Here is a 21,003-nt window from a genome sequence, read left to right as displayed (position 1 = left end):
CTTGAAGTCTATGGATTTTGCTGTGTCAGTTTGTGACCGGGTTACTTCTTATTTGGTGTACTCCTTATTTTGATGTAAACATTCCAATACACCTCCGAGAGGGTCATCCTGTCCTGGTTCCCATTTAACCAGTTGTCTTTAGGGCTGCCAGCCTTCACCTCAGGGTTGTCAATTGGCCCTTCCTCAATCATGGCTACGCTTTGATGGTTCTTTGGCATCAACAAATCTCGAAGTGTCTTCGCTTCTCCTTTCTTGACCATCTGGTTAACAATGGCCTTCACACCTTATCTTTTCCTGATGCACACATTCCTTACTCACACAAACAGATTGAGAATACAAACAGTAGTATTTTATATCCAGCAAAAAGGCACTGCAAATTAAACCTTGCTAAGTTTTACAATCAATAACCAAGACAATTTACACTGAGACCCAGGCCTTCAATGTTCCTCTAATCTACTTAACATACACACAATACAGAATCCTGTCTCTTACTAACTAAATCTGAAATCCTAAGCCTTTTAAAAATCAGTTGTAGTAATGTTCTCCTTGTGTTTCAGGTTCAGTGATATACACTTTATATTAAGGAAAAAAGCAGATATAAAATGAGCTGGGTTGTGGAAGAATGGAAAGAAGGCCTTTCCACAAGGGCCCTTCAGAAGATTCCAGAGCTTGAAAGTCAACTAGACAAGCTTAAAAAAGAATGACAGAAAAGACAGTTTCAGCTTGAATTGCTGGAGGCAGCTTTGCAAAAGCTCCTTCATGGCCTACCCCAACCCAGGCATCCTTTTTTTCATTCACTATTGAAATGTCAACTCCCGCCTCTGATTGGCCCATAACACATCCATTTGTTAAATTTTTAAACAAGTACCTTTGTGTTTTCTCCCATGCTGACTGTCAAGATATGCTTGGGAAGAGCCCCCCCTAACCATCTGCAAAGTCCCCTCATCTTCTTTCAAAGCCCTCCTTACAACTCTCCTTTGCTGTGGTGCCTACAAAAAACTTAACAGTTAAGCAGTGGTCTCAGTACACAAGCTGCCCATCCTAGTGACCAACGTTGTCTCATTGTTTCCTTGTACTCTCCCCTTTTTCCTTGTCTTGTATCTAAATTGTAAGCTCTTTGGGGTAGGGATCGTCTTTTTATTCTATTTGTACAGCGCCTAACACAGTGGGGTGCTGGTCCATGACCAGGGCTCCTAGGTGCTACGGTAATAGCAAACAGTCACCTATAAAATGCATCTAGAATGCTGTGCAAAGGTTAATCTTATGAGGCACAGTGGAAAAAGTAAAAAATTTAAAAAAATACCTTTATGTAAATCGTTTTGATAAATTGATTGTATAAGGTGCTTTGTAAAACAAATTATTTCTACAAATGGATATCTGTGAACACTCGTCACTTCATATAAAATATATTTTTTATAAACATACCGAAATTGTCATGTTGATAGCTTGCGCCCAGCTTCTCATGTCAGATACTCATTGGTACTTTGTGAAGGATTGGCTCAACTTTTTTGTACCCAACAACAGGCTCATTCAGAATTTACACCAACTTGTCTATATGAACGTGGTGGTTTTAAAATACTGGAGTACGCTCTGTTGTAATGGCCTATTAAAAATTGCTGCTTTTATTTTCATAGATTCTTAGGCCAGAAGGGACCACTGTGATCATCGGTTCTGATCTTTTATATAACATAAGTCACAGACCCTCCCAGAAATAATTCCTAGAGCAGATCTTTTCGAGAAATTTTGACTTAAACATTTAAAAATAGTCTGTACAACAGTAATAATTCCCCATTTATGCATCATCAGCATAATTTGAACCCCAAACCGTCGTCATTGTAGCACAGACGGTTTATCGCTTGAGCTAAAAGGACTAACTCTTCAATACAGAGCCTCCAATTTAATCAGGGCTTTAGTCACAGAAAAGCCATAACACTTAGGTTTATAGCTGATAAGATTAATATCTACATAACGTCATTGCTGCCATCAAACAATTGACATGCCAGTAAAATGTAAACTACTCGCTAACGGTTTTTTGATGCTAATACTCACTCTGTGAGCAGTGATTGACACCTGTGTAAAGTAGTGAAGGAAAATTACACTAGCCCACTATCCAGGCCTTGCTGTGTATTCAGTCTTAAACTGTCACCGGCCTCTTGCTCTGGTAGTACTTTTTTGGTATGATTCCAAGTCCAATATCTCAAACTGTCAGGGATAGGAATGTATGCCGTATACCCAGGGCTGGCTCCAGACCCCAGCGCGCCAAGCGCGCACGTGGGGCGGTATTTTGCTGGCAGGGCGGCAGGCGGGTCTGGCGGACCATCCGCAGTCAAGCCTGCAGGAGGTCCAACGGAGCCGCGGGTCCAGCGGACCTCCCGCAGGCGTGACTGCGGAGGGTCCGCTGGTCCCACGGCTCGGGTAGACCTCCCGCAGGCATGACTGCGGACGGTTCGCTGGTTCCGCGGCTCGGGTGGACCTCCCGCAGGCATGCCTGCGGATGCTCCACCGGAGCCGCGGGACCAGCGAACCCTCCGCAGCTGCGGGAGGTCCACTGGAGCCGCGGGACCAGCGGACCCTCCGCAGTCATGCCTGCGGGAGGTCTACCCGAGCTGCGGGACAAGCACCTCCCGCAGGCATGACTGCTTGGGGTGGCCAAATTTCTAGAGCCCCCCCTACGTATACCTTGCAAAGGCTGGGGATATCAAATCTGTTTTCCAATGCTACATAACGCAACACCGATCATGAGAGAGAGGATCTTGAAATTGCATTATTCTGATTACTATCTTGCATCCCTACTTCAAATCAGACATGGCTGTTCCAGCTGCTATCTTGAGGAAACGCAATTTGAGCATTGATCTCTAACACTAGTCATTCAGGAAATACTGGTTGCTAACACTGACAGATTTGAAGGGAGAGGAGCAAGATGATGATCAGAGCCATATGGCTTTTAAGTTTAGCTCTTCTAATGATATGCAAGGGCTGTAAGCACTTTACTGGTCTGGATAGATGCTTTTTATAGCCAATAAAGTCTTCCAAGAACAGGTGTGGGACCACTGATTAGAGAAATCATTTTAATATTAATACCTAGGTGGAAACTAAATGACTTGTGGGGACTATGTATTTTGATTTTAAATGTTACACAGGGAAGCCTTGATACGAACACTGGTAGAATAGCAAAATAGCTTTGCGTGTAACTGAAATTTCCAGTGCTGTCAGGGCTTTGAAATGTAGTGAATAAAAATATTCAACCACCACTTTATCAAGCAGAAATTGTTTCTTTTATAAGTGCTCTCCACTCTTCACTCTGAAGAAAGATGTGTATTCCCAGGCTTGATCAAAATCTTAAAATAAGGTATTTTTTTATATATAATTGATTAATCAAATTAGGTTGAAAATGAAAAAAATGAAGTAGCAACACTAAAAAGAGAAAACCAGAGCTTGATGGAATTGTGTGATAATCTTGAGAAAACGAGCAGAAAATTTTACATGATCTTCAAGTAAAAGAATCACAAGTTAATTATTAAGCAGGACAACTAACTTCAAGCAAGAAACAAATTGCAAGACTAGATCGGAAACTTAAAAGGTGAGACCTTACTGTTCTCCTTTAACTTAAGTGTGGCTGTTATCCTGTGTAAGTATTATTTTGCTTAGACATGTAAATGACTCTCAAATTACTGTCTTTGTCCACTTTATCTTACTTTAACTATACTCCATATTTAAATAGACGTTTGAGTTTGTGGCCAAAATTTTCAAACCTGGGTGCCTAAAACAAGGTTCCTGAGTCTCACATTGTTGTACTTATTCTGATGCTCCGGGAGTGTGGCAAGATGAACCCCCAAAGTCTCATGGCCAAGCACCCTATTCTCAGAGGGGTTTTTTTCTTGAAGTCTATGGATTTTGCTGTGTCAGTTTGTGACCGGGTTACTTCTTATTTGGTGTACTCCTTATTTTGATGTAAACATTCCAATACACCTCCGAGAGGGTCATCCTGTCCTGGTTCCCATTTAACCAGTTGTCTTTAGGGCTGCCAGCCTTCACCTCAGGGTTGTCAATTGGCCCTTCCTCAATCATGGCTACGCTTTGATGGTTCTTTGGCATCAACAAATCTCAAGTGTCTTCGCTTCTCCTTTCTTGACCATCTGGTTAACAATGGCCTTCACACCTTATCTTTTCCTGATGCACACATTCCTTACTCACACAAACAGATTGAGAATACAAACAGTAGTATTTTATATCCAGCAAAAAGGCACTGCAAATTAAACCTTGCTAAGTTTTACAATCAATAACCAAGACAATTTACACTGAGACCCAGGCCTTCAATGTTCCTCTAATCTACTTAACATACACACAATACAGAATCCTGTCTCTTACTAACTAAATCTGAAAACAAAGAGCTAAAGAAGGCCCAATTTGTAATGCATATGGGAAAACAGAATCTCATAGTCCCAGAGGGTCATTTCTTTCTGCTATTAAAAAAGGGTGGCTAGCAGGATGAAATCAAATCATGCATTAATTCTTCTAGTGCTCTATAAAATCCTGCTCCTACAAGGGTGAGGCTTCTAAATAAAGTGGTTTGATTATCTGATGTGATGCGCACCTGAAACTCCCACTAAGCCCAGTGGAATTCATAGGTACTCAGCACATGTGAATATTTGGCCCTTTCTTTGCTGGGCAAAAAAGTTGTGTTTCAAACCTGTTAGCTTAACAGGATTGAAAAAAATACAGACTCTTTGCCTCTCAAGATAAGGCCTTTTAGGTAAGGCCCTTGCTTACACTTACATTTTGCCAAGACAACTTTCATTTTTTTTATAGCAGAGCTTGGTGTATGTCCACTTTTAATGTTCTCTAGTCCAACAAAGCCTTCTGCTTTTTACAGCATTAATTAGTTCTCTTTTCAGAGTTGCTGCCAGTAGAGTTCTCATGGATGCGCATGTACCAGTACCAGTATAAGCAATCCCCCAGCTGCAATCCCACAATGCAACTTTCCCTTCCAGAGGGACTGTCTGGTAGCCAGGGGCGGCTCCAGGCACCAGCACACCAAGTGCGTGCCTGGGGCGGCAAGCCACGGGGGGTGCTCTGCCAGTCGTCGCGAGGGCGGCAGGTAGGTTGCCTTCAGCAGCATGCCTGTGGAGGGTCCGCTGGTCCCACGGCTTCGGCGGACCTCCCGCAGGCGTGCCGAATCCGAATCCACGGGACCGGGGACCTCCCGCAGGCAAGCCGCCTAAGGCAGCCTGCCTGCCGTGCTTGGGGCGGCAAAATACCTAGAGCCGCCCCTGCTCGTAGCACTCTTGAACTTCACTGTCCAGGGTGCAGCGACCTGGAAGCTGTCCTTACTTCACTTTTATATGCCAGCATGTTTCTTCACAGCAACATCTGTTCCTGTTCCCTGCTACATTTTCACTGAATGTAGATACCTAGCACTGTCTCATGCTGCTGTCTATTCCAAGAGAGGGGTGCTCAGTTTCCTTGTACTGTGGGGGAAGGAGCATGTGCAGGCACAGCCACAGCCCTCTGAATGAACAAGACTATTTACAGCAATTTGCTGAAGGCTGTGGCAAAACTCAGCCTCTTCAGAGAGGAGTTTCACTGCCACACAAAGGGAAAGGAGCTGAGGCAGTGGTGGCAGAAGGCGAAGAAAAGAGAAAGTTTGGAGCCACCTGCATGACCTCTCTCATAGTGAGCTGGGTGCTATATTCTGGATCTTACCTCCTCCCTTTAACTCTGTGGATACTCTGCCTGTCCTGGTGAGGAGAAAGAAATCCCTCCCTGGAGCAATGGATGAGCAAGAGGTATCTGGCCCTGACCAGGAAGGAGACAATAAGGAGGGCTACAGCAAGGCAGGTGCCAGCCAGGAGCTGTTTCATACCTACCCGTGACATGCACCAATATGTTTCCTCCTTGGGTAACGGGAGATTATGGTAGGCGAAAGTGATTTATATCCCTTTAAATAAACTATTGTCTGCTGATAGGCCCTAACTTTTGGCAAATGTATATGTGTGTGCTTACGTTGTCAGTTCTTGCCAGACAGTGAGGTGGTGTTTCCCATATATCCACCACATACCCTCTGACTATGGCTGCAAACACTCAGCCATTACTCCACATTCCCCACCTTGTCAGTCGTCCGTAAAAGACACTCTGGTTTGGGTTCTTACATTCTCAACCCTCCCAAATTGATCTGCCCCTCAGCTAGTTTCTATCAGGCGCTGGACCCAAATCCAGATCTAGTGCCCACATTATAATCAGTGTACTAAAAACTTCTCTTGAAAACATGATTTTACTGCATCAATAGCAGAGGCTGAGAACAGAAGCAAGTAAACACACGTCAGTTGGTGCTCCATCCGTTAGTATCTTGCAGTATTTTGAGGTACAGACAGAGCAGCCTGTTAATTTTTACACACAAAGCTTTCTGGTTTGTGGGCACAATTTCACAGAACTTATTTTCAGTGAGTAGTATGTAAGACTTGCCCAAACATTATGTTGAAGATACGCTTTGCTCAGCCCAGTGTGATATGGCACATCCCCATGCCCCTTTGCCAGGACCTCTGAGGGGGATTCTTGCAGAAAGCAGCATGGCTGCATACTGCCATGGCCAGACTAAGGCCTCTTAAACAGCTCTTTCTTTGCCACTTTGGGATCATCAAGGAGCATGACTTCCTGAAACAAGTGCAGTTGTCTTTATGAAATACTATCCTTTTTCTATATCAGAAAGAAGCCCACCTCCTCCCCAAGGCATTGGGTTAAGAAACCCTGATCTACTCTCCATGTAAGGTCTAGCACTCATTATGGTTTAGTAATTTGGAGGCAATCCACATAGTTATGCTGTACAGGGTGGGAAAATCCGAGTAGCTGCAACAGTTATGTCAGGGAAGGCTGCCTCCCTTCCTCTCCACCTAACAGTTCTGTGTTTATCACTAACCTTGAGAGTGGGGCTCTCCTCAAGATTCTCCCTAACACCTGCACAACTGTCTGGTCACTGTCAGAGCCAAGAGGACGCACACAGAGAAGGACATGCTCTGTGAGATTCTGCAGGTCTAATAGTGAAATGCAAGGGCAATAAGGCAGCGGTGTGAACAGCTGCTGAAGGAGTAGAGGGAGGACAAAGATGCAAAAAGAAATGCTGCTGCTGCTGCTGATCCAGCTGCTCAAATGAATTGTTGATCAATTATTGATTAAGAATCTCACTGCATTAGTTCACCCACTCCAAAGCATGGATAAATATGGGGTGTTGGCAGGGATCATAGACACCTCATCCCCTTGTGCCAGTTCCCGCTGTACTCTACTCTCATGGACAACATGTCAGGGAACGAAGAACTTTGATTACATGTACAGTCATCTGTGATGCGCTGACATCCAGTCTGCATGTTGTACTTGTACCTAGTCAAGTTATATAGCTAGTAAAGTCAATTATCAGTTATCTTTTTTTTTTTTTGGTATGTCTAGCATGCCGTGGTGGTAATAAAGTACATACTTGAAAGTTGGTGCAACTTTATTGTGACTTTTTGGTATTGCAGTGCTAGAAAGTAATATAACCAGAAAGGCATCTATACCTCTAAAGAAAGTCAATGCATGTATATTACAGAAGTGCTAGCCTTTATTGAGTCTAGAAATACACCACCTGTACTGTGACAGCGTTTCTATGACCATCAGTTATCTTCCACACTTCAACAACAAATGCCTGAAAAGTCATTAATGTCACAAATTCTACACCTGTTCTATTAATAGCTTCATAGAAACAGGGTTAGGCTATTACCTACTGATGAAGTAAGCTTTTAAAACTTCCTTTACCTGAACCGCGTTAGCAATGCAACTGTTAGCTAGCCTATTTTAGATCCAGCCCGTCCACCTCACTCATCCACCCTGGCAAGAGGGTCTCTCAGAGAGTGCTGCATGCTGTGCAGTGCATAAGAACTGAGAATGTTTTACTTGTTGATATGGAGCTTTGGCATGAGACCCCTCCACCTATCCTGTCGTCTTCCACCTCTGCCCACTTCACATTCCTTCTTCAGCTGCACAGATAAGAGTCAGATCTTTCCTTGTTTCTGTCTAGCTTGATAGTATGTGGTTTCTTAAGCCAGAGAATTAAGGGTGGGCAGTTTCCCACCAATTATGATTGGCACAGAAATGTCATTAATTCCAGTTGGATGGAGTGGGGTGTCTGCTTTCAATATGTCAAAAAGCACAGTGTTTCTAAAGCCGTGGTTGTCCTGAATTTCTCTGAACCAGCCAGTGTTTGTCAGTAGCGTGTCCCTTATGATCTACCAAGGCCTGCATACATTTTGAAGGTACCTTTTTTTAATATGCTCAGAACCTGGGAAGGGTGGGCACAGAATGGGGATATTCCCCACCTATTACCCCAGCACATTAAGAGAAACCCAGCTTATTGAATCCATTTTTTTTTTTGCACAACGATCTAGCCTAACTACCCCATACAGCAGGGTGTGCTTTATTGTCTTGCATACCTCAGTGATAACTGTCCTTACCATTGATTTTTTTTGTAACACCAAATTGATTACCCCACTAATTGGTAGCAAACTGGTGGTGTAAGATTCCATAGGGCAATCACCACTTGTTTCCCCACTGTAAGGGCAGCTCTCACCTTGCTGTTCCTGTGCTGGGGGAGCGGGCCGAGCTGACCATGCAACTCTAGCAATGAACTTCTGCATCTAAAAAGTTCTAGAACCACTGATTGTCCCACCACCCACTAGACAGGCTCAAAACTGCCACTCCACCAAATGTGGTTGTTCCATGAATAGCCTCTGCATTTATTTTCCAGTTATCCTCAGTTGACTCTTTGAATGCTGAGTCTTTGGGAATATAGCACTAGAATGCCTTGCCAGAGTGCAGCACATTTTTGCCAATACATCTCAACGCTATGCAGACGACATGCCAGCAGAAGTGGCAGAGTGTAAAATGCACTTGACCAAAATAGTTTTGGCAGTGTCACCATGACAACAGAATTTTTACCACTGCCACTTTCTCGTGCAACTTTTTAGAGAGACAGGCTTGAAAGTCTTCACCTAACACTCTATATTATATTAATGAGCGTGATAAAGTGAAAGAGTTTGGAGGTTATATGACTCTTTGGGGGATTGTTGTACATATAGCAGTAGCTTCATAAAATGGAATCTTAATAAAACAATTTAATTATGAACATTTGGAGAATCTGCCTATGTACAGTTTACAAATGGTTTGATATTGGGGACCCTGTGTCAGATTGCAAACTCCATTTTGAATGTGGGTCTTTTAGCTTCTGTTTTTTTACCTCCATCTTGGACTAAAATTCCAAGTGGTGAGGGCCTGGGGCTATCAATGATAGGCTGTGAAACTTTGATGGTCATTTAAATGGAGCACCCTGGGACAAAGAAAGGGCTACTATCCAGGCTAAACTAGCTTTTCACCATCTAAATTCTAGGAAAAGCAGCAAAGAGTCTTGTGGCACCTTATAGACTAACAGACGTTTTGGAGCATGAGCTTTCCTGGGTGAATATCCACTTCGTCGGATGCCCCCACGAAAGCTCATGCTCCAAAACGTCTGTAGGTCTATAAGGTGCCACAAGACTCTTTGCTGCTTTTATAGATCCAGATAACACGGCTACCCCTCTGATACTTAAATTCTAGGAGTGATGGTAACTAAGCAACAGAATCTGTGGTCAGGTACTTTCATTAGCTGATGAGGCTGATTGGGAGTCACCTGACAAAGAAGGGGGAGATAAGAAAAGAGGGTTTCTGACGAATCCTGGGGAGGGAGGCAAGGAGAGAAAAGACTGCAGATACTCCATGATTCAGGGGAGAAACCATGTGCATGAGGACAGAGAGAGGAAGAATCCTGAACTAGAGGACTCTGACCTAAGACCAAAGAATGCTCTAAGAGTGGTGACGAAATTGAGGCAGGGAATTGTGTAGAGGGTTTTATTATTTTTTTGTTCAGATCTGTATACTTCTTGTGCTTGCTAACAGAGTGTTTTTTGGGAACCCTTGTAAAGTCTGTGTGTCTGTGTTCAACTACTACCTATCACTGAAGAGGTGAACTGTGTACCTGGAGTGCTCACAATGTAGAAGCTCTGGGAAAGGGTGTGTTTCAGTCTGCAGGGTCAGTGCTGGCCTGGGGCTTAAGACAATTAGGTTGTGTGGTCCTGTAACTGGGAAGTGGAACTAGGAGCCTGGCCCTGGAAGTGTACCAGCAAATCCAAGGGAAAAGGCAGTTGCTGCAGCCTATTCAGGTCAAGGGAAGCTTAAGAGCACAAATCAAGCATATTGGGACCCAAAGGCAGCAGTCTTGTGAATGTCCAGCAGAGGGAGCCTTATCAGAGCTGTGACTGATTTTAAGAGGGGATAATGGTTGTAATTGCTCTTCATCTCTGTGTCCTTTGTGTATAATTCTTTAAGTTATGAGTTTTCTGAAATATTAAACCTTGAGTGTATATATAAAATATAAGCTAATTGTCTCTTTGATAGAAGAAAGAATTTAAACAACAACCCAATATCACTAGAAGTGAAAGTACAGATTCCAATATTTATTTGAAGGTGTGGTATTGTCATCTAGAATCACATTTTTAGTGATATATCTTTATTATGCCTAATTTTATATTCCTTGAGCAACCAAAATTGCCATTCGATGTGCACTGGGGGCTCTTAAAAATGTCGGATTGGGCCCTATTTGTTTCTGTAACTAATTCCTTGTACTTCTAATTCTCTTTTAAGCAGGAACAAATCTGAACTTGAGAGAAGTCAGCAAACATTGATTACAGGAGACTTATCACTCAGGAGGACCCCACAGAAGAATTTTTCTGCTCTTTTAACACCAAATCAAAATCACAATGATCACTCCCCCCCCTAGTATGCAACTGAATAAAATGTAAATTCTTGTGAAAGTACAGGTCATTCCTGAAAGCATAAAAGAAAACAAAAGGTGAATGAAGAAAACAGCTGACCATGTGTTTGGCTTATAATCTGTTAATGTCTATAATTTTCCAGTATTTGAAAATTAATTCCCATGAGTGACTATGTAGGAATTGAAGTGAGCATACTTTGTGAGTCCAAGACTATGCTTTGTCTTGATTCAGGGGAGGTACAAATGCAGATACTAATATGGACGTAACACACGATAGGCGGCAGGTTCGCATAATAATTTTGGTGGGGCCCAAAATGGTGGTCCCCCCCCACCCTGTAAGCTGATATAAAATGAAGCTACAATGCGTCAGCACCACAAGATTACAAGGGTCAATTAAAAGTGGAAAGTCAGAAGCAGCACTTGCCTGCTTCAATATACGGTATTATATTTTGTTGCACCTGTTGTGACAAAGTGGGAATGTTCTTAATGTTTTCTCTGAATACTGTGTGGGTGCCTCAGTTTCCCCTGCAAAGTGCCAACTGACGGTGTTGGGGACAAAGAGATCAGGTGGCCTCCTTGTCCGGAAGAGACACAGAGGCCAGATGAGGGAGTGTCAGTTTGGAGCTGGCTGGGGAAATCGGGAGAGGCCCAGAACTTGGGTCTGGGCTCCCCACCCCCCAAGATGGACCTGACTGAGGGGTCCTGTTTTCTGTACCTACAAGCTCTGTTTTAGACTGTATCCCTGTCATCTAATAAACCTTCTGTTTTACTGTCTGGCTGAGAGTCACATCTGACTGCGGAGTTGGGGTGCAGGGACCTCTGGTTGCCCCAGGACCTGCCTGGGCAGACTCGCTGCGGAAAGTGCATGGTGTGGAAGGGCATGCTGAATGCTCTGAGGTCAGACCCAGGAAGGTGTAAGCTTCTTGCCCTGGAGACAGTATGCTAAGAGAGGAGGCTCCCCCAGAGTCCTGACTGGCTTTGTATGGAGTTGTTCCAAAGCATCCCAGCATCCCCTTCCACACCATGCGCTTCCCGGAAGTCTGCACAGGCACTGACACTCCCTCCTCTGGCCTTTGTCTCTTTTCCAGGCATTAGGAGGCCACCTGATCTCTTTGTTCTCCAACACCTTCAGTTGGCACCTTGCAGGAGAGTGGCCCAGGCCATCAGTTGCCTGGAGGCAGGGTTGCAGCCATTCTCTGTGAAGACGGCATCACACTGGCCCTCTAGGGCTTTACAACAATCACACCCCCTTATCCCACCATCTAGAGCCTTAAGAAATGCATTGGGGAAACTGAGGCACACAGGCAGTATTCAGAGAAAACACCTGTATACGACCAGTTACATACTTTGAAGGGTGTAAAATAATCAAATATTGTGCTAAATACAATGATACTCCAAACACCTTCAGTTGGCACCTTGCAGGAGAGTGGCCCAGGCCATCAGTTGCCTGGAGACAGGGTGTCGGCCATTCTCTGTGCAGACAGCATCACACTGGCCCTCTAGGGCTTTACAACAATCACACCCCCTTATCCCACCATCTAGAGCCTTAAGAAATGCATTGGGGAAACTGAGGCACACAGGCAGTATTCAGAGAAAACACCTGTATACGACCAGTTACATACTTTGAAGGGTGTAAAATAATCAAATATTGTGCTAAATACAATGATACTCCAAACTGACCACCAAATTTAAGTTGCATGTTTTTCCCCTCAGGTGAGGGTTCTGGGGTGGGGCTGGGGATGAAAGGTTCACAGTGCAGGAGCGTGCTCGGTGCTGGGGGTGCAGGCTTTGGGGTGAGGCAGGGCTGAGGATGAGGAACTTGGGGTGCAGACAGGCTGCCCCAGGGCTAGGGCCAGAGAGGACTCCCCATCACCACCACTGGCAGCAGCAAGCTCCAGGAGGGACCTCCTGCCCCCCACGGCACACACACTCTGCACATGCTCCTAGGGCCCCTCTCAGGTCCAGAAAGCTCACTCCCCTCCCCTATGATGGGTACTGGGGGGGGGGCATAGGTGGCCTTCCATGTTGCTGCCCCTCACCATAACTTCACTGTGGATGGGGCTGCCCCTTGCCCAGCATGGGGCAGAAGTGGGGTAGGCAGGGTGGTGGCTGGCTATGGGACGGGGGAGCAGGGTGTCATAAAATTCACCCAAACCCCAGCTGCTCAGGTCTAGGAAGCCTCCCTCTCCCATCCCTCCTGTGGCGGGTGGGTTGGTGGGTGCTGGGGGAGGGGGCATTGCCTTCACATGTGGCTTCCTGCCTCCCCTGTGCAGCCTGCTGCACCTCACTGGGGGTAGGAGTAGGGGCTGGGACTGGGGCAGGGGCAGGGGAATCATAGGGTCAAACTCTCAAACATAATAAAAAATCATAGGGTCAAACACTCACGGAAGCCCCAACAGCTGCTAAGGTGAGTGATGTCTGTCTCCTGGCCCGTTTGTGTCTCCTCCAGGTAGGGGCAGGAGAGGAGAGGGGAGGGGAGGGGAGGGGAGGCCCCCTCCACTCCCCTCCCCCTCCTGAGTGCTTCAGCAGCAGTTAGCATTCCTCTTATGCTAATGCTGCAGCCCTTAGGCTACGGCAGCAGCAGCAAAGGAGAGAGAGACGCGCTGTGCGCTCTCTTTACATTCAGGGAAGCTCCGGGGAGGGGGAAAAATCTAGCTCCAAATATTGGTGGAGCAGAGCCCCTGATTATGAATATTCCTGGGGCTTTAGCTCCAAGAGTCCATATAAGTTGGCGCCCATGAACACACGTACATCCTAACTAATTATGTTCTATAACAAAATATTCAGGTAAAATTTTCATTCAAAATAATTGTTTCTACCTCAGTACGTTTGGAACCATGCTAGGAATACAGTCCCTTTCTTATCTCATGGTTGCTTAACTTTGTGAGAGACAGACCTGTAACTCCCTGGGACTTTCCACTTATGAATTACCCATAAACCTCTGTTAGGGTGTTAGCCTGACTTTGTTCAGGTTGACACAACTGGCTTTGGGTTACATTTTATTTAGGCCTAACACCAGTGACAAGGTACCATCACACAATTTGCTTGAGTTTAGGGTTGTGAAATTCAGACTCTACAATATAAAACAAAAACACTCAGATTTCATGGACACCAAAAGAAGGTACTGCCAAAAACTTGCATTTGGCTACCTAGCTGGAGTTGGAGATCCCCAGTCCTTGTTCTCATTTGAAAGCTGAGATTTCAGATGCTTTTGGAAGAGGCAAAGCATTCTGGCTATGGTGTTCCTTGAGAAAGTGGCTGCTACAGTTATGTAGGAGTTAAAGTGGAGAGAAGCAAGATGTGACTTTAGGCTGAGATTTTCAAATGTGTGGTGAGTCCCATTAGCAAGAAGTTAGGTGTCCAACTCCCACTGATTTTTCTTTTGAGCTCCTTTGAACCTTAATGCCTGATTTTTAATTCATGCTACAAATGAATGTTAATGCCAGGGGAGCGATGGGAAAAAATTCTTCATTCAGGAGATATTACAATATACATTTGTACCCCAGGTATTGGTCCCTCAGTCTAGTGGTTGCAATTTCATTGTGGCACTGAGTTCCAGATCTCAGTTTTCAGTCTCTGAACGGTTCGGTTTTAGAAGAACTCCCGTTGAGTTGTTGTCTTAATATATCACTAGAGATTAATGAGGGCTGTTGCTTTTATCACCCTTGTCTAATATTAGGCATAAGAAATGGAAAGGGAAAGATTATGTATGAAATGAGGCAGATTATTAGCAAATATTCACTGTCAATTTGTAGGTTTTAAGTTTGAAGAACTCCAAGAACAATACAATAAAGAAGTTGAAGAAAGAAAAAAGCTGAGAAATATCCAGATTAAAGTATGGGGCTAGAGTATCTCAGCATTAGAATCTCATTTAATGTGTGACATGGAGAAAGGTGCAGTTCTTCAAAATTAGCCATATGATTTTTCAGGGAAAGTGGTAACATTAAATGTGCTCATTGTTCATACCATTGGGATTAAAGTGTAGATTTAAGAAGAGAAAGCAGGGGGTATGGTTAATTTCCTGACAGCATTTTTGAAAAGTTAGTACTAATTAGAATACACAAAAAGGACTTTTTAAACATATTGTTTTCATGTAAATAATCACACGACTGAGAATTTATCAAGACTTAGTTATCAAGAGGGATAGAATTTATATGGAATGTATATGTTTTTGCATTTAAAATCTGAAAATGATCTCTTATGTTTTCTGTTTTAAAAGCAAAACAAACAAAAAACCTAACTTACTCAACTTGGGCACAGTTGTTTTACCACCTTAAGAATATTTATACTACTTCAACATGCTTACATCCTTTTTTTAGGAAACGTGTACTGAAAACCTACAAACAAAATTAATGAAATACGTGTACAATCACTTTCTAGTAAATTTAGAAGTTGATTTACATGATAAACTCAGTGTAAATATCCAGGAATATTCCCATTACTGTTTTTCAGTAGGTGCTTCCTTTGTAGCACTTTTAAAGACTGATAGCGCTCTGTAGCGAGGCGAAGACTCACCGCTGTGGCACCTCCTGCTGTTCGTCTCTTTCCAGCCTTTGGAGCGCTCTCTGCCGGCGGATGTCTCGCCAGCCTCAGGCCCCATGTCCCTCCCAGACCCCGGTGCCCTTTTCCTAGGGGTTCTGCCCCAGCAATACCCCCACTCTCTCTGGGTTTCCCCTCCCAGGGGAGCTCCCAACCCTCTAAAACCACCTTGCCTCAGTGGCTACTGCCAGTCATCCTCTTGCCCCAACTCACTGGGGCAGACCGTGGTCTGTAATGGCCACTCATCATTGGCCAGGGGTTAGGACCAGCTGCCTCTGCCTATTCCTGGGCTGCCCCTCTGCAGCACCAGGACCTCCATAGACCTCCATCAAGACCCGCAGCCTGGGGAGTTGCAAGGCTAGAGCTCCCAGCTCCCTTGCCCTTTCCCCAGCTCTGCTCTGCTTCGGGTCCCTTGCTTGCAGACAGCTCACCTTCTCCCTCCAGGGCTGAAGAGAGAGTCCTTCAGGTGCTGGCTCACAGGCCTCTTATCAGGGCCAGCTGGGCCCTGATTGGGTTGGCCACAGCTGTGGCTGCTTCCTCAGTCAGCTTCGCTTGGCTGTTTTGAAGCCCTGCTTTACTGGAGGGGGGAAGCTGCTCCACTACTGATGTCAGGGATTACATTCTTGTGAATTTTGGGGAGCAGTATTGGGGCCCTTAGTGCTTTAGTCAAAAACCCCATTCAAATGTTAGACATATTGGAAAACCAAGTTCAGTAAGTACCAATAGCAGCTTTTTTGTATTTTTAGAACAGAATGGTCTGATCCAGTAGGGCCAATGGTCCATCTAGCCCATTATCCTGGCTTCTGGATGGTGGCAGATGCTTCAGAGGGAATGAACAGAACAGGGCAATTTATTGAGTGATCCCTCCCCTGTCATCCAGTCCCGGCTTCTGGCAGTCAGAGGTTTAGGGAAAGAAAAATATCTGATATTAGAGCCAAAGCATGTTTTTTGAGTCCAGGGATTTTGTAAAAGTAAGTGCAAATAAATGAGTGTCTCTCTCTTGTGTGTGGAATGATTTACATGTAGAATTCTTGCTAATGGGATCACCACACATTTGGAGATGACTAGAGCCCACAGTCTAAAATGTAGCTATATTTGTCCACAGAACACAAATGAGGATCCGTTCTAATGCACAGTAAGTCTAGAACGAAATACAAAAATGAATATTATGCCTGTCAACAGCTAGCTTGACAAAACCGATCTGATCGTGAGGAATGTGCAGGGAAGGTACCTCAATGTTAACTGATAGGATGCCTCTCTTAAAAAACAAAACAAAAAACTTGATATACTAAATATAAGGAACCACAGGTCAAACTTCTTGCCATTGAGATGCTGGCCAGCTTAGATATATCTGAACTGCAGATAGTACTCCCCCAACCCTCTTCAGCTGCCTGTGATGTTAATCAGCAAAGTATTCCAGTCAGTTGACTGCTGGGGGTATAAAAGCAGACTGGTGTAAATCATATAGTACTTTGTGCTGATGGACGATCTGTGTCGCGGACTCTGTTATCCAAAATTGCAACTGACAGCTTGACCAATTGCCCTATCTTATTTCCACCATACAGTAGTGAATTAATTCTCTTATGAATTGTCAGCTATGTAAAGGTAGATATGCTTTCCCCCACTCTTTTTAAATAGAAAATAAATCATTCTCATCCTCAAAGTACTAAGAGTCACAGAGAGATTGCTCGGCATCAGGCTTCTTCATCAGTGTTCTCGTGGCAACAAGAAAAGACACACAGCTGTCCTTCATCCAGCAGTCAAGAAACCCTTTAAAGAGAGGTTTTACTTCATCCCATTTTCCATGGGGATAAGAGGCAATTCCTAGTCACAGTGGCTTAAGATCAAAGAAGACAGATTTCAACAACAAGTTCCCTGAAAATTGTGGTAATTCTTCCGTCATCGAGCAGTTAAAAACACAGAACCAAGGTATCTTGCAAGTGTAGTTATAACTTTAAATCTACTTTGTAAATAAGAACATCTTATTTTTTTTAAAGAGAATTATAACCCTCTGTGTTTAAGGACTTCATTGAAGACTGTTTTATATATAAAAGGGGAGTAAAATACCTACTCAATGTGTAAGACTTTTGGAGATCTCTGGGTAAAAAACCCTATATACATGTTTATTAATTATTTTCTTGGTTTATAAAGTTTTTCCAGTATGAAAAAATTAACTGAGCTCAGAAACTGACTTGTTTTATTGTGTTTTTGAATTTAATTCTTTGGAAGGTTCTGTAGAGTAATCTGTTCTATCAAGAAGTCATTTTTCAGGGAGATCCTTGCCTGCTTAAACTAGAACCATAGTAGAATGAGCATCTGGAGCTTCTTCAACTGAGAAGTCTTCTGAGCTTAAGCTCTCTAGTGTAGCCACTCTAAGCCGATGGGATAGAGGTCTAGAGGTCTCCCGTTGGCTTAATTCCTCCGGGCCCCGCAAGCGGTGGCAGCTATGTCTCCTGTCGACACAGTGCTGTCCACACCGACGCTTAACTCTGTGTAAGTTATGTCGCTCAGGTGGGTGACTAATTTCACACGACTGAGCAACAAACCTTATGTCGACTTAAGCTGTAGTGTAGCCCTAGTGTCAGTGCAGCTGTGCAGGATACCCACTTGGAAGTCTTTGTAAACATTTAATAAACACTATAGGAAGAACCTTATCTTCAGCAGATAAGGTGACAGGTGACTTAAGGCCATTTCATGTCTTCTGCTCTGCCATTCTGTCTTTGGTCTTCAGATTTTCTGTCAGTAAATTTTGTTACCTTGTTGGAAGTGTTTGGGACAGTGTCTGTATCCTCCATTTTTTTTTCAGTGAATGGATGGGTCTCCTTTCTTAGATTTCTGCTTTAATCCAATTAAGCCAAAATCATTGGCAAGTGGTCTTTGAAAAAGATCATTTTTTAAATGGTAATGCTGTTCTGCAGGACAGTTATCTCAATTCAAACACTCACCCTTTGCTTACTGTTAGTTGAAATGGGAAGAGTTTTCATTCAAGGCTTAGTTTATGTGCACGGTCACATTGTAAAGTTAATTGCAAACCTAAGATGAAGTTTCAGCTTTGGAAGCCTGAAGGGTTGGTTTGTTTGTTTGTTTGTTTGTTAGTTTGTTTGGGGTTTTTGGGGGGGTGTTGGGGGGGGAGGAAGGGGATGGGGCAGGGAGAAGGGTCAGTGACCGAAAAAAGGAAAATTCTCAACTGCCATTGGCTGCCATCTGTTTGTTCGCAGATAGAGTACCAGTGGAATAGGTCCTCATAAAAGAATGATCAGATCATTCATTTCACATGCTAATAATCTGAAATTGATGACTACTGTTCTTCATGTGCAAAATTCCATTGAAGTCTGTGGAAAAGAAACTATAGATTCTGAGCCTCCCCAAACACACACACGTATATCATGAAAAAAACAGTTTTGATTTTTAGATAAGTGGTTTTAGTGATGTGAAAAAAAGACCCTATATGATATTTACAAAAGGCCCCTTCCAAAAGGGAGACATGCATTGAATAAGTTAAATGAACACTATTAAGTTAAATTTGGCCCCAAATATAGGTTTCTAATAGCTTTTCTTCAGAAGCAGCTTTTTCAAAACTTAAGACCAAATAGAAATGTTTTAATAATGTTTTAGAAAATTCCAGTGGAGGTAGTTCTTATAAACAAAGAGCAGTGATTCTCAAGCTTTGGTACTGGTGACCCCTTTCACATAGCAAGTCCCCCACCCCCATATAAATTAAAAACACTTTAAAATATATTTAACACCATTATAAATGCTGGAGGCACAGCAGGGTTTATGTGAAGGCTGACAGCTTGAGACTCCCCACATCATAGCCTCACGACTCCTAAGGGGTTGCAACCCCAGTTTGAGAACCCTGACAAAGAACCTCTGCAAAATTTGTGGCCTAAACACTGCAGTGTTGTGCCAATGCATAAGAATAAGAAAATGAAGCTAGTAAAAAACAAAGTGAAACTGATCTACAGCCACTATCCAAGTTCAAAAATTAAATATAAATTGTGCCAACCAGACTTTTAAAGGCCTTTCAATTTTTCCAATTTGATAATAGATTTTTAAAATGTTTTTATATTGCTACATATTTAACCTGATAAGCAGTTTTTAAATAGTTTTTTTCTAATTTGCATCTTATCAAGTGTCTAATTAGAATGTGTAGGCTGCTTTAAAGTACTAATACTGTAAGTACAGTGAAACCCCGTTATAAACGCGATGTTTGGGGTCCAAAAATTCCATGGCGATAAATGCAGGGTCGCGTATAGCGGGTTTCAAGCTGGTCAGTTTAAGTCAGTGGTCCCCAAAGCGGTGCATTGATGTGCCGCCTAGTGCCTACTGCCCCTAGTGCCTAGTGCCTGAGCAGGGAGAGAAGCCGCGGCCCCGTGCCTACCGGGACAGAGAGCACCGCGCCCACAGCCCTGGAGTTCTCTATCCCCAGCAGGCGCGGGTCACGGCTTCTGTCCAAACGGACCATGAAATCAGGTCTTTTGTGTACTTTTATCCTATTCTATACAGATTTCATGGGGGAGACCAGTGTTTCTCAAATTGAGGGTCGTTACTTCTGTGCTGCCTTCAGAGCTGGGCTTCCAGCTAGCAGCTGCCACTCTCCGGCCTCCCAGCTTAAAGGCAGCACCGTCAACACCAGCAGCACAGTGGTAAGGGTAGCAGCACCACAACCCCTCCACAGTAACTTTGTGACACCCCCCCACCCACACACACAATACCTTTTTGGATCAGGACCCCTACAATTACAACACTGTGGCATTTCAGATTTAAATAGCTGAAATCATGACATTTATGGTTTTTAAAAGCCTATGACCCTAAAATTGACCAAAATGGACCGTAGGCCCCTACCAATAATATTCCATAGAGGAAGATTGACACCTGGTGGCCAATTGTGACCTTAAAGGGACACTGTCATATAGTTTAATATTTTCAGCCTAAACTGCCATAAATTCAGGGGAAAGTTACTTGGATTCTAAACTATCGCAGGCTCAATACTTGGGTAAACTCGAGTCAAGGATGAGAGTGCCTTACAATAAATTTGTAGTAATTAAAAATAACAAATATTAAAAATACGGGAAATTCAAAGTTAAGTTAAATGTAAATTGCAACCCAACATTTATCAATTTGGAAATGTATAATTCAGGCTCTCAAACAACCTCAACTCTGCCTTTTCAGTGACTCTAGCCTCTAATCTTTCTTCCTGGAAAATGTGCCGTTTTCAAGTCCTTCACATAAGAGTTTGCGAGATAAGATCTCCATACTGAACTGGTGTTTTGATCAAGGGCTTTTTGTACTGGCTCCAGGACAATTTGTAAAAGCCAGTGTATTATTGGTTTAATGAACAGACCACTGCTATCCCTTTGCAACTTTTTTCCCTTCGAGTGGTTATCCATTTCCACAGTTTGCTGACGGTGTGCAATGCACCCCACTCACCCATGTTCAGAGTCTCATGCACCTTGAGCGTCCTCATATCCTGCACCCAGGGCATAAAAGGGTGGAGCAGGCCAGCCACCACTCAGTTCCTCTCATGCCTCCTGGCTTTGAGATGAACATGGGCAGTGAGCAGTGCTAACAAAATACCTGGCTCTTTTTAAATCTGTGCAGCGTGTAGATAGAGATAGCTAGTTGTTGCTCATTGG

At 43.7% G+C, this 21,003-nt stretch overlaps 1 protein-coding gene across 2 annotated transcripts in view; it reads left to right on the top strand.

The window, feature by feature from the left end:
* The window catches only part of LOC120401238 (centromere protein F-like), a 115,449-nt gene that overhangs the window by 60,406 nt on the left and 34,040 nt on the right, over positions 1-21,003 (top strand). Inside the window, exon 1 of one of the 2 annotated variants that reach the window (XM_039530947.1) lies at positions 17,169-17,296. The exons of the other annotated variant lie outside the window; for it this stretch is intronic. The gene's annotated coding sequence lies outside the window, so the exon portion shown is untranslated. Of the gene's footprint in view, positions 1-17,168; positions 17,297-21,003 lie in introns of those variants that run through there. 2 annotated transcript variants of the gene reach the window in all.

The sequence above is a fragment of the Mauremys reevesii genome, linkage group 3 (assembly GCF_016161935.1).
Source record: "Mauremys reevesii isolate NIE-2019 linkage group 3, ASM1616193v1, whole genome shotgun sequence".
NCBI classification, from domain to species: Eukaryota; Metazoa; Chordata; order Testudines; family Geoemydidae; genus Mauremys; species Mauremys reevesii.
Note: the sequence above shows the minus strand (reverse complement) of the source record. Positions and strands in the feature narration are given on the sequence as shown.